A 14,045-nucleotide genomic window follows, 5' to 3' on the forward strand; every position below is an offset into this window, starting at 1 on the left:
AGGGATGTGTGTGTAGAACGGATTAGGGAAACCTGGATGAGAAACATACAGTGCATAACAACTCCAGGCACATTACACTGATGCCTGCTGCTTGGGCAGGATAAACACAATTAGTTATACGTGCTGAGCTAATCTGGCAAATCCCATCCCGGCCAATTCACTGAAATTGCATTTTCCTGCTCTCCCTGCACTTGTTGTGTAGACATTCCCATGCCTGATTCTGGGGGCTTAACCAGAGTGTCACTCTGCATACAGTTGCTAGAGGGGATCATAGCAGGAGTTATGCCCTCAGATGTTCTGCTTTTCAGACTTCTAGCAAATGCTGTCCCTCTCTCAGAGTGTCTCTGAGCTCCTGCAGTTCCTGTCAAAGCCAACTCAGTACCCTGATCAAATGCAAGTGTGAGATTTGGCAGCATCTCCCTCAGTTTTAGGATAGGGCGTATTTCAGATTTATTGTGCAAAAGATGCATGCTCAAGCTATTCACCTGAGCATCATGTCTCTAGACAAGAGACATTGCAACCTCCAAAGTGATGGTGCCCATCCAGTTCCTTATTTTGGACCCTCTGTTATGACCAGATTAATTTCCCTTTATTCCCCTTGATTATGGAGGGGTATCAGAGCTGGCTGAGACAGGAAATTTAACTTTGAGGGTCTCACTGTTAGTGGAGGTGAATCCCATACTGTCTCTGCAAAGGGATTTGAAAACAAAAAGAATGCCCTAGCTGATAACTCTACTCCAGGGCTATAGGCACTTCGGAGGTGCTGCCCTCTGCTTCCTAAATCACCACAAGAGCTTCATAATCACAATTCCTTTTGGAATTTCTTGGGTAGGTTATAAAATCCTTTTGATTGGGATGGACCTCAGTAGTCCAACACAGTACTAACACAAGGTCAGCTGTGGGGTCAGACTAGGTTGCACAGGGCTTTATCTAGCTGGGTCTGGAAAACCTTCTCTAGGCAACTTCTTCTATTGGTTCATTTGTGTGAGAATGAGAAATGCTTTCCTGATACCAGCTCAGAAATTCTTTCTCTCCTTCCATGTACTGTTATAAACAGCCTGTCTCCATCTTCTTGATGATGTTCTCACAGATGCTGCATAGTCCCTCTGATGAGCTCTCTTCCCCAGCATGCAAGGTACCTACTTCTCACACACCAACAGGAGCTGGATTCCCACTAGCCCCATCCAGGATGTGTAAGGATCAGAGGTCTCCTCCTTGGTCTCCCAGAGGAGCAGTGCAAGAGCAGCAGCTAACAGACTGATCATTAAGGGAATTTTCTCTACATCTGTTAGACAGAGTTCTGGTTTTTCTCTGTAACTTTTTCAAGCATGAGAAACAAGGTCAGGTGTTCTCTCTGTGCTGTGTGCTCCAGTTGTGAGGAACCAAGACTTTGGCCTTGACCAAGACTAAGCTTTGTGGGTGTTCTAGTGTCAGGCTTCCAGTTAGGAAACGAAGATAGAAATGTGTCTTAAGATTTATTCAAGGGATATAAATTCTTGATCCACATCCACTGTAACTCAGCTGACTCCTAGATACATTCTTCACCAAAATATACACCCATATGGAAATTGCCATAGCTTTGTTTGGCTATCTTTGCAAACTCAGAAATTGTTATTTCTAGCAGGGTTCAATACTCATGGTGTTTCTCCTGTTTCAGCAAGGCTAGTGTTTCTTCCAGCAGTGCTTCTCATTACAGTGAATGGAAGTATTTTTTCTCTCCTTTTGAATTCAGTACAAAGCAGTGTGGTTCTGACATGACTGAGCTTAAAATGAAGCAAACCCCAGCATCTGCATTTATGACAGAAGCTGCAGTTTGTTCTTGCCACCAGATCTACACACAGCCTTGAGAGCTGACTGTAACCAGACTGCAAACGAGATGCCTGCACTGGTATAGTTTAAATTTAGAGACTACCTTGCTTTTTCTCAAGTGTCACACCTCTGTCTGCAGCCTCTCTGGACAGTCAGCAGGAGGAGGTTACAGTCACAATGTCCTCTTTTCTGTTCTGCTTTAAACTGTCCAATCTCCACCTTTGATAACTAATTTGCACAGTAACTCTAGGCTATGTGGGAGGTATTTCTGTCTGCTGTGCACATCTGTTTGTGTCCTGTCCTAGCTGGGGTGAAGAGGCAATGAGGAATCTGGCTCTGCTGCTTGTCCCCATAAGCCCTGTATCAGCAGAGGAAAAATTCTCTCCCTCCTCTCTTTCATTTTCTGTTAGAGCAGTCCCAGCCTAGGATGTTAACAAGGGCTGGATTTTGTCTCAGTTTACTTCTTTGACAAATGTGGGATTCCACTACTGCCTTGGCATTAAGCACTTTTTAAAATGGAAATTTCTCAGCTGCAAGGAATCACATTAAAAAAAAAGTATATTCAAAAAGGAGCTGTCTAAATCAAAGACTAATTGGCTGCCAAATTATGGGTTTATGCAACTCCCTCATCACAGCTTGTTTTGCCTTTTTACCAGAGGTAAGTAAAAAAGCATCAGAAAACACACAAAAAATATTTTCGTTTTCCTTTCATAATAAAACATGTGATGTCAACCCATTTACTTTGAAAGATCATGCTACCTACAGTGAAAATTTTTCCACCTGAGATTGCTTGTCCAGCCACAGGGAAATGGGAAACAATCCTGTTGTTAAGTCCTAACTATAGGGAAACTGAGGCAAGGAGCACGGTCAGCAGCAAACTTGAGTTTCTCAGGAATGGCAGCAGGTTCCTCAAGGATCTGGGCATCATCTCCTCCTGAAGAGGATTCAAAGCAGCAACACTGAGATCATCTTCCCCCAAGTGCATGTCAAAGCACTCAGAGATTTACAGTCTTCATGTACCAGGGAGTTTTTTCGGTGAATGCTCTCTGGGACTGGGGCCATATAGGGACTGACTATGCAACTGAAAGCTCTTGAAATCAAAGTGCAGCTGTTGGTTAACTTTATTGCTCAAGTCTCCATGGTGGCCTCAATCTCACACCCAGGGAACTTAATGGGAGGAAGAAATTAGTTCCTTGACAGATGTTAACAATCACACGGGTGAAATGCTCTGAACTACGACCCACAAGGCACCGGGGTTAATGTTAGACCTGAGGTATATTATTCTGGGTCACTGTCTTTGTGGCTGACCTAGTACCGGTGTGGAATTTGGAGACAATCTCCCAGGGATGTAACAGGAGTCAGATCACATTTTCCTTTCTTCTTTCTTTGTGTGACAGTTCCTCATCCTGCCTCAAGCTCTGTACTTTCCAGCCTCTCAAAAGCATCATATGCAGCAGACTACCTGGATGCAGTGATGTTCTTCTCTATATGACCTTGCAATGATTTTTTCTTCCCCAACTCATAACCAGGAGTTTTATCTTAATCCTTTGTTGCAATCTCAGCATGTGAATTCACACTTGCAATGAAGAACAAGGATTCCAGGTAAATTACAGCAAAACAATGAGAGTTTCTAGTAAAGCATTTATCTTATTTTTTCAGGTTTAATTTTTACCTTTACCTCTAAGTTTTCCCAGTGATATGTATTTAAAAGAGTAACAAATCCATTGCCACTGGGGAACCATATACCCCACACTGTGCTGCAGAATGATTATGCAGGAATTCCCATTAATAGTGGGAGAACAAATCTAATTCTCCTTTTTCAGCAACACAGTACCTTAGAGGATGAGGGAAGGAGGCAAGGGGGGTGTGGGTAGTGTGAGGAGTGTGGGGAGTGTGGTGTGTGTGTGGTGGGAGCGGGCAGAGGGGCTGATGTGCAGAATAGTGTCCCCATTTTACCAGCGCTAGGGCTTTGTGGAGCAGTGAGGGTCTTATCCAGTAACAGCCTTGTGCTCTGTATGCACACACACTAACCAGGCTCACCTTTGAAATATGCTCACTGGTAAGCAACATCTTAGAAAGAGAAGGGTACAAATACCATTCCAAGAGCTTTTCCAACTGTGCTGAATCTTTGCTATGTCAAAAATAAACTGCAAAATGAAAAGATGAAGAATAAGCCTACCATTTTGCGTCCTCACCTCTTAAAATAAAAGAGTAGTTTTAAACCACATAAAAATGTTCTGCCATGATGAATTACACATTTATAACCCTATTTAGTGAAGTATTTTACCTATGTAATTTTAAAACTGTCACTTTGACAAAAAATATAGATGAGCAAGTTGGCCTTTCACATTTAATGTTTTCGTTCTTATTTGCAATTCACCAGGTTCAGCTTTGATTAAAGAAGTGGTATAAATGGAATGCAAAATGGTCAGGACTTGAAGAACATATTACTCTGACACTGCAGGATAAGACTTTTTCCTTTGTATAAGCAGATTTGGTTTCTTCACCTGAGAAACTTCTGGATCCTGGGCTGGCTGGCTTTATTACATCTGAAATGCATCTTTGACTCCAAATTTGCATAGAATAAGGTGCTTGATTTAAAAAGGAAAAGACAAAAGTCAGTGGATGCACATATTTATAACACTTTCTTTTAACATACTTCAGGGAATGAATCACCCCATAAAGTATGACTTTGAGTCTAGGATGACATGTAGCTGCTTCAAAAGATTTTAGGGCCAATGCAAAGAAATGATCAGAAGAGGATCTGCTCTGGACACAGCATGTCCTGTTAACAGGGTTTTTTCTCCACAGCAGCTGCTGTGAGTGCTTGGCATAAAGTGACCCTGAATTAGCTAAGAAGAAGTATTTCCCTCTCTCTCCTACATGTCAGAGATACATTTTTATGTCTTCAACGCACTTTTCTCTGGAAGTCTCAGTTCTTTCAGGTTCAGTTATAATTTTGGAATAAAATCCCCAAAACAACCCCAAACCTCAAAACCAAGCAAAAGAATAATCCCCTAGAAGGGCTTCCTTTTAAAATAGTTACTCAAATACATTAACATTTTCTTTTTCAGTAGACATGTTGAGTGCAAATTCTCTTCCTTGTGACTAGCTGTAAGAATTACACACTGCATACCAGCTCCACACTTGAAATGGTTTCCTAATGGAATCACTCCGTATCAGTATTTAACCACTGAGGATAGTAAATCCAGATGATCCTTCAGTAAAAACCTCAGGTGTGTCACTGGATTAGTGACTGTTAAGACAAGTACCTCAGCAGGGTACCTCAGGCAGCCATTTAATGGCTAATGACTACTTCACACAATTATCTGTGTTTAGTTCTCTTTGATTAAATGGCTCCTCTTCTCAAGGGTCAGTGACATCAGAGTTTCTTTTAGAATCTAAGCTTACCCGCTTGGATAAAATGAATATAAATAAATAAATAAATAATAAAAAAATAAGTCAGATGTGAGAAACAAAGGAGATAACAGAATTCAATTACTCTATTTGGAGATCCTGCCAGAGGGTGTGAAACATCTACCTATCTAGGAAGACAATTTTAAGAACAAGAGTGGTGGTTCATTGAAACATTCATTCTTCTTTTTTGATTTCCTTCTTTGGATGTCAGTTTGCAGTAGACCACTTGGCAGGATCTTTGGGCCAGCAAACAGATCTGACACCTGGCTTCCAGCCCCTGTTCCAGGGAATTCCATAAGCAGTTTATACAAAGCTGAACAGTATGAAGAAGAGATATTGAGCTGATAATTTTAGATAATGTACCCTGTGCTGTGCAGGAACCTTTCTTTAGGGGCAGAAAATAGGGGTCTGAGTCCATTTTAAGAAAAGCTGCTATGTTGGGGTTGGTGACAACAGGAGGAAAGTGATTGTTTCAGGTATTTTTTTATGCCAGTCTAAGTTTTAGAAACCCTTCCCAGCTGAACTATTTGTCAAATTAATGTTGAATTCATAAAATTGTTTTGGAATGGATGAAATTGCTTTTTGGGGATATGAATAGTTCATTCACAGGAAGAAAAATGTGTCCAGCTCTGGCGGATTATATTGGCAGGAATGCACCAAAATGTTGCTAGAAATGACTTCCAGGATGAAGAAGAGTGATGAATCCAACACTTAACCTTAAAAATGTGCTTAAAAGCTTTCCTGAATGCAAAGTATATTCCTGTTACTGGAAGCACAGGGCTGAATTCTGTTCTGCTTTATGTGCTCATGCACATCCAAGCAGGCTGTGTGCCAAAAAAAATGCAATATGCAACACTTTTGCAGAAGTGTTTGCTACATCTCCACCTATTTCCAGAAGAGTTTATGCTTATGTAGGTTTCTCTGACAGCAGAGAAACAGGTCCAGATTTCTAAAAAACCCCTTTGAATATGAGTCAGCAGTCAGGGGAGGAGATTGTCCCGCTCTGCTCTGAGCTGGGGCAGCCTCACCTCAAGGGCTGTGTGCAGTTTTGGTTGCCACAATGTAAGAAAGACATTAAAATGTTAGGGAGTGTCCAAAGGAGGGCAATGACAATGGTGAAGGGCCTTGAGGGGAAGCCCTATGAGGAGCAGCTGAGGTCACTTGGTCTGTTCAGCCTGGAGGAAACTGAGGGGAGAGCTCATTGCAGTTACAACTTCCTTGTGAGGGGAAGAGGAGGGGCAGGCACTGATCTCTTCTCTGTGGTGACCAGTGACAGGACCCCAGGGAATAGCCTGATGCTGTGTCAGGGGAGTTTCAGGTTGGATATCAGGAAAAGGTCCTGCACCCAGAGGGTGGCTTGGCACTGGAACAGGCTTCCCAGGGAAGTGGTTATAGCCCCAAGCCTGACAGAGCTCAAGAAGTGTTTGGACAAGGCTCTTAGGCACAGGGTGTGACACTTGGGGGTGGTGCTGTGCAGGGCCAGGAGTTGGACTTGATGATGCTTTGTGGGTCCCTTCCAACTCAGCATATTTTGTCATTCTGTGATTTTTTTATGTCACTCTGTCTGATTTGATTTACCTGCAGAGATTGTTAAACAGAAAGTCTCTGGTGAGGTAAACGAAATCTTTTGCTAACTCTCCAGGACAGTGAAGGTATTTAAGTCAAATATGACTCTTCCAGACTGAGTGTGACACATCTGCTGTACCTTTTCTTCCTTCATTGCCATTATCCCACTTAATGCTGACTTGACTAACTGGCTAAGTGGAAATGCTAAACTGTAGCTGAAATTCTTTTCCTGTCAGTTCTTGAAAGGCCAGAATGATAAATAGGATTCAGATCTCAAAGCTTTACTTGCATCACAAAATGTCAAACCAGCTAATATGTGGTTTCAGTGTTTCTTAAAATCTGCTACATGCCTGCTGTGTCTGCATTCCTCTGCACCTGTGGAGGTGCATGTGACAGCACACCTTTTTGTTTCTAAGGCCAGCCTCTGGTTGTCTTGACTTGTAGGCCTAGGGCATGTAGAAAACTTTAATATGTGTCTTTGGCCTCTTCTACTTGTCAATATCCAACAATTCAGAGATCTGATGCACAAAGATAAGAAAATGAAAGGAAAGAAAAGGAAGGGAATATGTTTTGAAATTCCAAAACTAACTATACAAGAGATACGTAGAAGGTCTGACAGTATGTCAACTCCAACTTGAACTTCCTGTTGAATGTTGCCCGAAAACCCTTTCCATGACTAAAACTCTATCACACATTTCCACAGCAAGTGGTTAAACTATTAGAAAAGATAAAAAGATCACAAATGGTATATTACAGCGCTAGAGAAACCAAGAGAGACATTGGTAAACATCCTAAGGTCATTTTTGATCCCAGAAAACAAACTTATTTTCACCATGATGAGGAAGACACAGAATCTTAAATAGCTCCCTTTTATTGGATTTTGATGGAATTACCTTCCGCCCCCTGAAATATATGGGATTATTTTAGCCTGAATATACAAGCAGGACACAATTGAGCACAAAAGAGAAATTAGTATTACAAGGAGCACTGATTTTCCTGCCCTCTGTCTGTATCTGCAAAATCTACTGTCCTGGACATTACAATGCCATTGTATCTTACAATTACAATTTTATCACCCTGTGTTGCGCACCTGTGACTTTTTCAGGCTTCTAATTGTACAAAGCTCATTCTGGTGAAAGGATCATGAGCATTTGCAAGCAGTTTATAATGAGGATGTCATTGCTTTTCATAGTGTTAACAAGATTACCATCATGTGTTCATGAATACTTAAGCACATTCAATAAAAAGGATGGGATGTGAAGAGGATGAGCTATTGCAGCTCTGAGATTGTTAATCAAGGTTGTAAATTATCCATATCCTTTAAATTCATGGTGGGACAGCAGTGTCAAAGAACTGTTTCTGCAATGGGCTGCAGTCAGAAAATAAACTTTTTTTTTGTTTGTTTTTGAGGACATTGCTGTATTCTGCAATGCTTCAGTATAGAAAATTAGCTCAGAGTCCCAAAGTACATACAGTCATGGGCTGTGTCTGCCTTTGCTTGCTTCTGTTAACTGATAAATTGGTGATTTCAACTAGGTGGAACACTTTATTCAGTCTATTGGTTATGGGGGAGGTTGTGATTTGGGTTTGATGCTTTACAGTGTAGGCCATCAGATATACATCTTTGTTTCCAGGCATCTCCATTTATTTACTTACTGATTTTTGTATTGAATCTTCTTCTGCCACCTAATTCATCCTTGTTAGTTTTCTGAAGTCTGCTCATTCACACTCCCTCACTCACCTGGAAAGTTCCCATGGCTCCACAGGTCCCTGCTCTCACAGTTACTGATGGGTGTTTCCTGTGTGCACCAACAGGCACAGACGAGGGCCAAGAACTGGCTTCTGGCCCAGAAGTCAAGTGACACAGACCAGTTCCTGTCAACACTATTTAGAACAACCTTCTTACTAGAAAATTGTTGGAGTTAGGTGTCATGGTGTAACATTAAGGACTGACAGTTAAGTCATGTGGACAATGAGGTGAACACTTAGGCTTAGTCGTCTTTTTCTCAGCAGAGTGAACAAAGCCTCTGAGAAAGTGTGATGTTTCTGTCTGCCTGCTGGGGTCTCTACCACAGAAACATATCATCTGTGAAAACTGTTTCAGAACTAAAATGGCTTCTAGTGAATTCTTCAACCTTCAACCTTACTATATTACCAAAACCCTCACCTGTTCCTTCTCTGTTCATAAAAATCTCTTCGAAGCTTCTGTCACCTTTAAAATTAAAACACACTGCTGTGCAATGTTTGTTTTTGCTGTGATACTGTAGTAGTTACAAGAGGCCCAAATATTAACTGGGCAGTACTGAGATCTTGCTAGCACTCAAATGCCTACTTCAATGTTTTGAATGCAGAGAGGGAGTCCTGAGTTCTGGACTCTGCTGAAAATTTCAACATTTTATTTAGTATGACACACTAGACGAAGTGGACACAAGGAGTTTCTATCTATTGCATGTCTCTAGCCTCTATACTAGAGAGTTTCAGTCTCTTGTGTTTTACTCCATTTAGATTTCTGCAGTCCTTCTTCTCAGCTTTATGGCAGATTGTCATGGGCAAGGTTAAAGGCAAGTGGTCCCAGCTCTTTTCAGCCTGCTGTGTCACTTGGTGGTTTGGACACCCTTGTAGAAGGTAGAAGGAGGCGGTGGCTCAGAATCTCCCCTGACAGAGCAGCCAATTAAAGTTAGGCTTTTGTGCTATTGCTAAAAAGACCAGGTTATTGAAGAAAAATGTGCCACAGAAGTGATGATATTTGTTCAGAACTGTCAGAGAGTGTTAGGTGTGTACGTTCTAATAAGCTTAATTTGCTATTGAGCGGTGTGTTGGAAGGCACATTGACCTTGTTGTGCCCTGTTGTACTGTGTTAAATCTAAACCTAGGCAAGACTCAATTAATATAAGCTTATTTGTAACCATCTGAGAGATGAGTCTTTTAAATGTCACTCTGTTTGATGCAGGGGAAAATAATCTCTAAAACACTTACCTGCTCTCTCTAGTTACACTGGTGTCAATGTCAAGTTGGTCACACGAGGAAGACACATCTCCTGAGCTTTTGAATTTGGTCCCTAACATTATGCCTCCAATGTTTTGACTGACATTAACAATAATGAAATATTAGACTCTGGCAAGCTCCCACTTAGACTAGTTAGCCCTAAGTTGTGATGACCAGGCATTGGTCTAAAGAAAACAGCTTGTCACACCTGGTGGTACCACAGGAGCTGGATTCTTCTTGTTTGTCTTTAAAAATGCAGTGGAACAATAGGGAAGAAAATCTTTGCAATTAATGTGATCGAGTTATACAATGTAAACCTTTGACAAATTAAAACAGACTCTGTTGCAAACAGGCTTTGAACATAATTTCTCCTAAAGCTGACATGAAAATACACTTTTAATCAGAAAGCTAGAGAACAAAATTCTTTCATGTTATTATTGCACTATGTCTTTTTTATCTTTTTCCATCCCCCCCTTTTTTTTTTGCACACGGCTGAGCCTCTAGTATCATAATTGAACTGAACAGATATTTTTCATTAAACACCAAGAATCTTTTCTGTGCCCCTCCTCAGATCCCTTTGAAACTCCCAGAAGTAGCAATCTGATTTTCTTCGTATTCAAATCTTCCTATTTGAGACGACAGTAAAAATATGGATGATTGCTTTAAACCTTAGTTGAGGTAAATGCAATGCTCAATAACTTCATCAAATAAAGCTTGAATTTTATGGTGCATATGCCAGTCTTCATGGTTCACTGAACTTTTTCAAATAGTACACTGCTTGCCTATATCAAATTTGTAGAAAGGGATTGATTTTGTTGTTGTTGTTGCTGGAATAAGGCCATTTCAACCTCGTTGCATGCTTTCCTGAAATAATAATGCTATATTAAAAGATAAATGAAAAGCAGATTACTGTTTTTAAGGATTATTCAGAATGTTAACAACAAATATGACAGACTTGGTGCTGTAAACTTAAATGGCAAGTCTCAGCCTGATTATTAAAGTTCTATTTTCCACAAACATGTAGAATTATAGGGCAAGCTTTTTTTTTTTTTTTTTTTTTTTTTTTTTTTTTTTTTTTTTTTTTTTTTTTTTTGTCTGCTAGACAGAAGCATTAGACTTTCAACTATAATCATAGACTGCTATGATTATTTTTTTTCCCCCATGTATTCATGTATTTCCTTCGTTTTGTGGTGGTATTGATAAGATCGCAATGGAGACTGTAAAGTGCTTCCTGAACATAGCTAATGTTACCAACTGTCCTAGTGGGAGAATATGTGATGAAAGCAGACACATTTAGAACATTATCCATTTCCAGACTGATAGGCAGTGACAGGACAAGTGGTAGCTGTTTAATGAATTGTTTTGAAACCTGGCTAGTGCAATGAATTCTCCTTGGATTTTTTTCTATCCACGTTTTCTAAGGCCATTTGTATGTAGTTGTATTTTCCCGCATTTGTTTGCTTTTATCCGTAGTTGGATGATGAAAGGACTGCCTTTGGCATACAGAGGAAGCTGAACATTTAAAAGCATATAAAATGCAAATCTACCTAAAATTTTGGTTGGGAAGTATGTAGTAATAGCTCCTTAGCTGCTGTCAGAGAACATAACTCCACAGAAGTCACAGGCATAGTGCTAATGTGTCCAAGCTGAGCCCGTATCCTCTTTAGGTCCCCATCAAAGCAATAAATGATCAAAGCTTTCTTTGTTCCTTCTCCCAAATAGTTTGCAATGTAGCATTCAGTTTTAATTGGTTTATCCTAATTTCCTTTTTGTCAGTTCCTTTTTGTGGCACTGGCAATTTTCAGTGACATGCATCTTGGGATTTCATAGGCAAAATTAATGCCAGTAATAATTAGACATCACTGAAGCCCAGGATTTAAAGAGAAATAGGTTCACATTGTGAAAATAACAGCAATATTGTCTGAATTTTTCAGTATTGTCTGAATGCCGGTGGCATGATATCAGGTCGTTTTAGGTGTCCAAACAGTATGGAGAAAATAGAAGCTTATTTCCATTTGCTTAAAAACAGCCAAAACCAGACAGCCCTAATTTATCTGTGCAAGCTAAACCTAAAATGATGGTGGCACTTCACTCATTCCATATTGGAGTAGAACAGAAAAAAACCCTAACCAATATCTAATCCTGTAATTTGGGAAAGTCTATACACAAGTGCCTGTATGACTTATGTGAAGAAAGTAACTTTGGACTAAAACTAACAGCTGAAGTGGGGACTGGGTACTTTGCAGAGAAACATGTAGTGGACATTTTTTATCCTCTCTATCCTAAATTTGCTTTGAAGGCCCCCAAACCACATGGCATTTTGTATTGTGTCTGACTGAGAAGGAGTTCATTTTCCCCTACCAGCCCTCACAGTGGTGTACCTTGCATTGGTAGCTGGAAAGGTGTTGATAACACACCTTTGGCTCCTGCTGAGCAGGGCTGGCACTGCCTCAGGGCTGTCTCCCCAGCATGTCCCCCCTTCAGTAGTCTGGGGTAGGCAGGATCCTGGGATGGGAAACACCAAGTCCAACTGACCCAAAGTAACTACAGGTATATTCCATACCACAACATCAGCTCAGATAGAAAAGCTAAGAAAAGGAGTAGGAGTGGGGGCATTTGTTATTTACTATGTTTACTATTTACTAAATTTCTTATTTACTTTATTTGCCTTCCCAAGCAACCACCACATGTGCTGAAGCCCACAGATTACTGGGAAGTGGCTGAATATCACTTGCTGATGGGAAGCAGAGAATTAAATTGTTGGGTTTTCTTTTTGATTGTGCACACACAAACTTTTGCTTTTGCTTAATAAACTGCCTTATCTTGACCTACAAGTTGTTTTCCAGCTTATTTTCTCTCCCCTGTCCAGCTGGAAAAGGGGAGTGACAGAGTGGTTTGGTGGGCACCAGGTGTCCAGTCAAGTTGACCTACCACATATTGTTAAGGCAAATAATCTGAAATAATTTTCTACAATGATGATCAATTCTCTCACATGCTTTCCTTACCCTCTTGTGGGGCTTTGAAGACAGCTGCCACCTGCAATGTGGTCTCTGGTCAGAGATTCCTTTTTCTATTTCCCTCCCAAGATCTGTTGAAGTAAGGCCCCAGTCCTCATGAATTTCCATACTGATGGTACAAGGAATCAGTAAAGCAGGGTCTGATGAGAAAGAGGAATTGTGCAACAACCACTAGAGAAATCCATGTTGCTGGACTTGTGCTTCAAGATTGGGATTTTTAAACCTATATGATATAAAAACCTGGTTGTAGGATATGCTGAGTGTAGTGAGAATGTGATTTATTTGGTTAAGGTGTCCATTAAGTTCTCATAATCTGCATATTCTGGTCCTGAAAAGTAATTGGTGCTGATGTGCTCAGAAAGTAACCCGAATGTGAAACCAAGTCAGTAGTAGACGTGAGATGTCAAGAAATAAATAGATAAATATTAGGGAGTTAGAGAAAGCACTTCATTAAAAACTCAGTATTCAGGCAAGGTTAGAAGTAAATTATAGATTCAATCTGCCTCAAGGTTTGTTGGGAGCAAGGGTGTATGTGCTGAAATCTCTTGGGTGGGGTTGTCATCAGCTATAAAATAAAATGTACCACCAAGGGCTTATGTGGATTTTTTCTCCTGAACATGAAGTGTAGGGGGAAAAATAAATAGGAAAGCTTAAAAAAGGAATAGAAGAAGGAAGGAAGAGTGGTAAATACTAGTTAAAACAGTAGGAAACTTACCTTTGACCCACGGTGGAAGGTCGACAAGGTGAAGCTGACATTTCACATTGGAGTGTTTAACATATTGTTCTGTGCATCAACATTTTGATTTTATATTCATTTGATAAATAATGCAGTGAGAACAGAAAAAGGTACATATGAAGCTCCTCTGACATTGCTTGTAACAGTGGAAAGGAATAGACTTGCAGTGCCTGGAATGTCAGTTGCCACACATACTAACAATTATACAGAAAAAGCTCTCAGACAGCAAAATGCAAAATTATCCTCTTACAAGTAACCCTGCTGCTGTACTGGAAAGATTTAAATAAACTTGCATTCCATTTGCACATGCTGCAAAGTGAGAACTGTATCTCTAATTTATTTATTTTGTGTTGCAGTTGAATTGGGCATTTTCAAATCTAATGCAAATGAAGGATGACCCTCAAACTGAGACAATATTTGGATTCCTTACGTGTATACACACACACACACACGCACACATACATATGTATAGAGAGAGACATAAATATATATATATTGCAAATATCAGCCAAATA

Source organism: Chamaea fasciata, unplaced genomic scaffold (assembly GCF_029207755.1).
Source record: "Chamaea fasciata isolate MVZ Bird 193981 ecotype frontalis unplaced genomic scaffold, bChaFas1.0.hap1 SCAF_2, whole genome shotgun sequence".
In the NCBI taxonomy this organism is placed as follows: domain Eukaryota; kingdom Metazoa; phylum Chordata; class Aves; order Passeriformes; family Sylviidae; genus Chamaea; species Chamaea fasciata.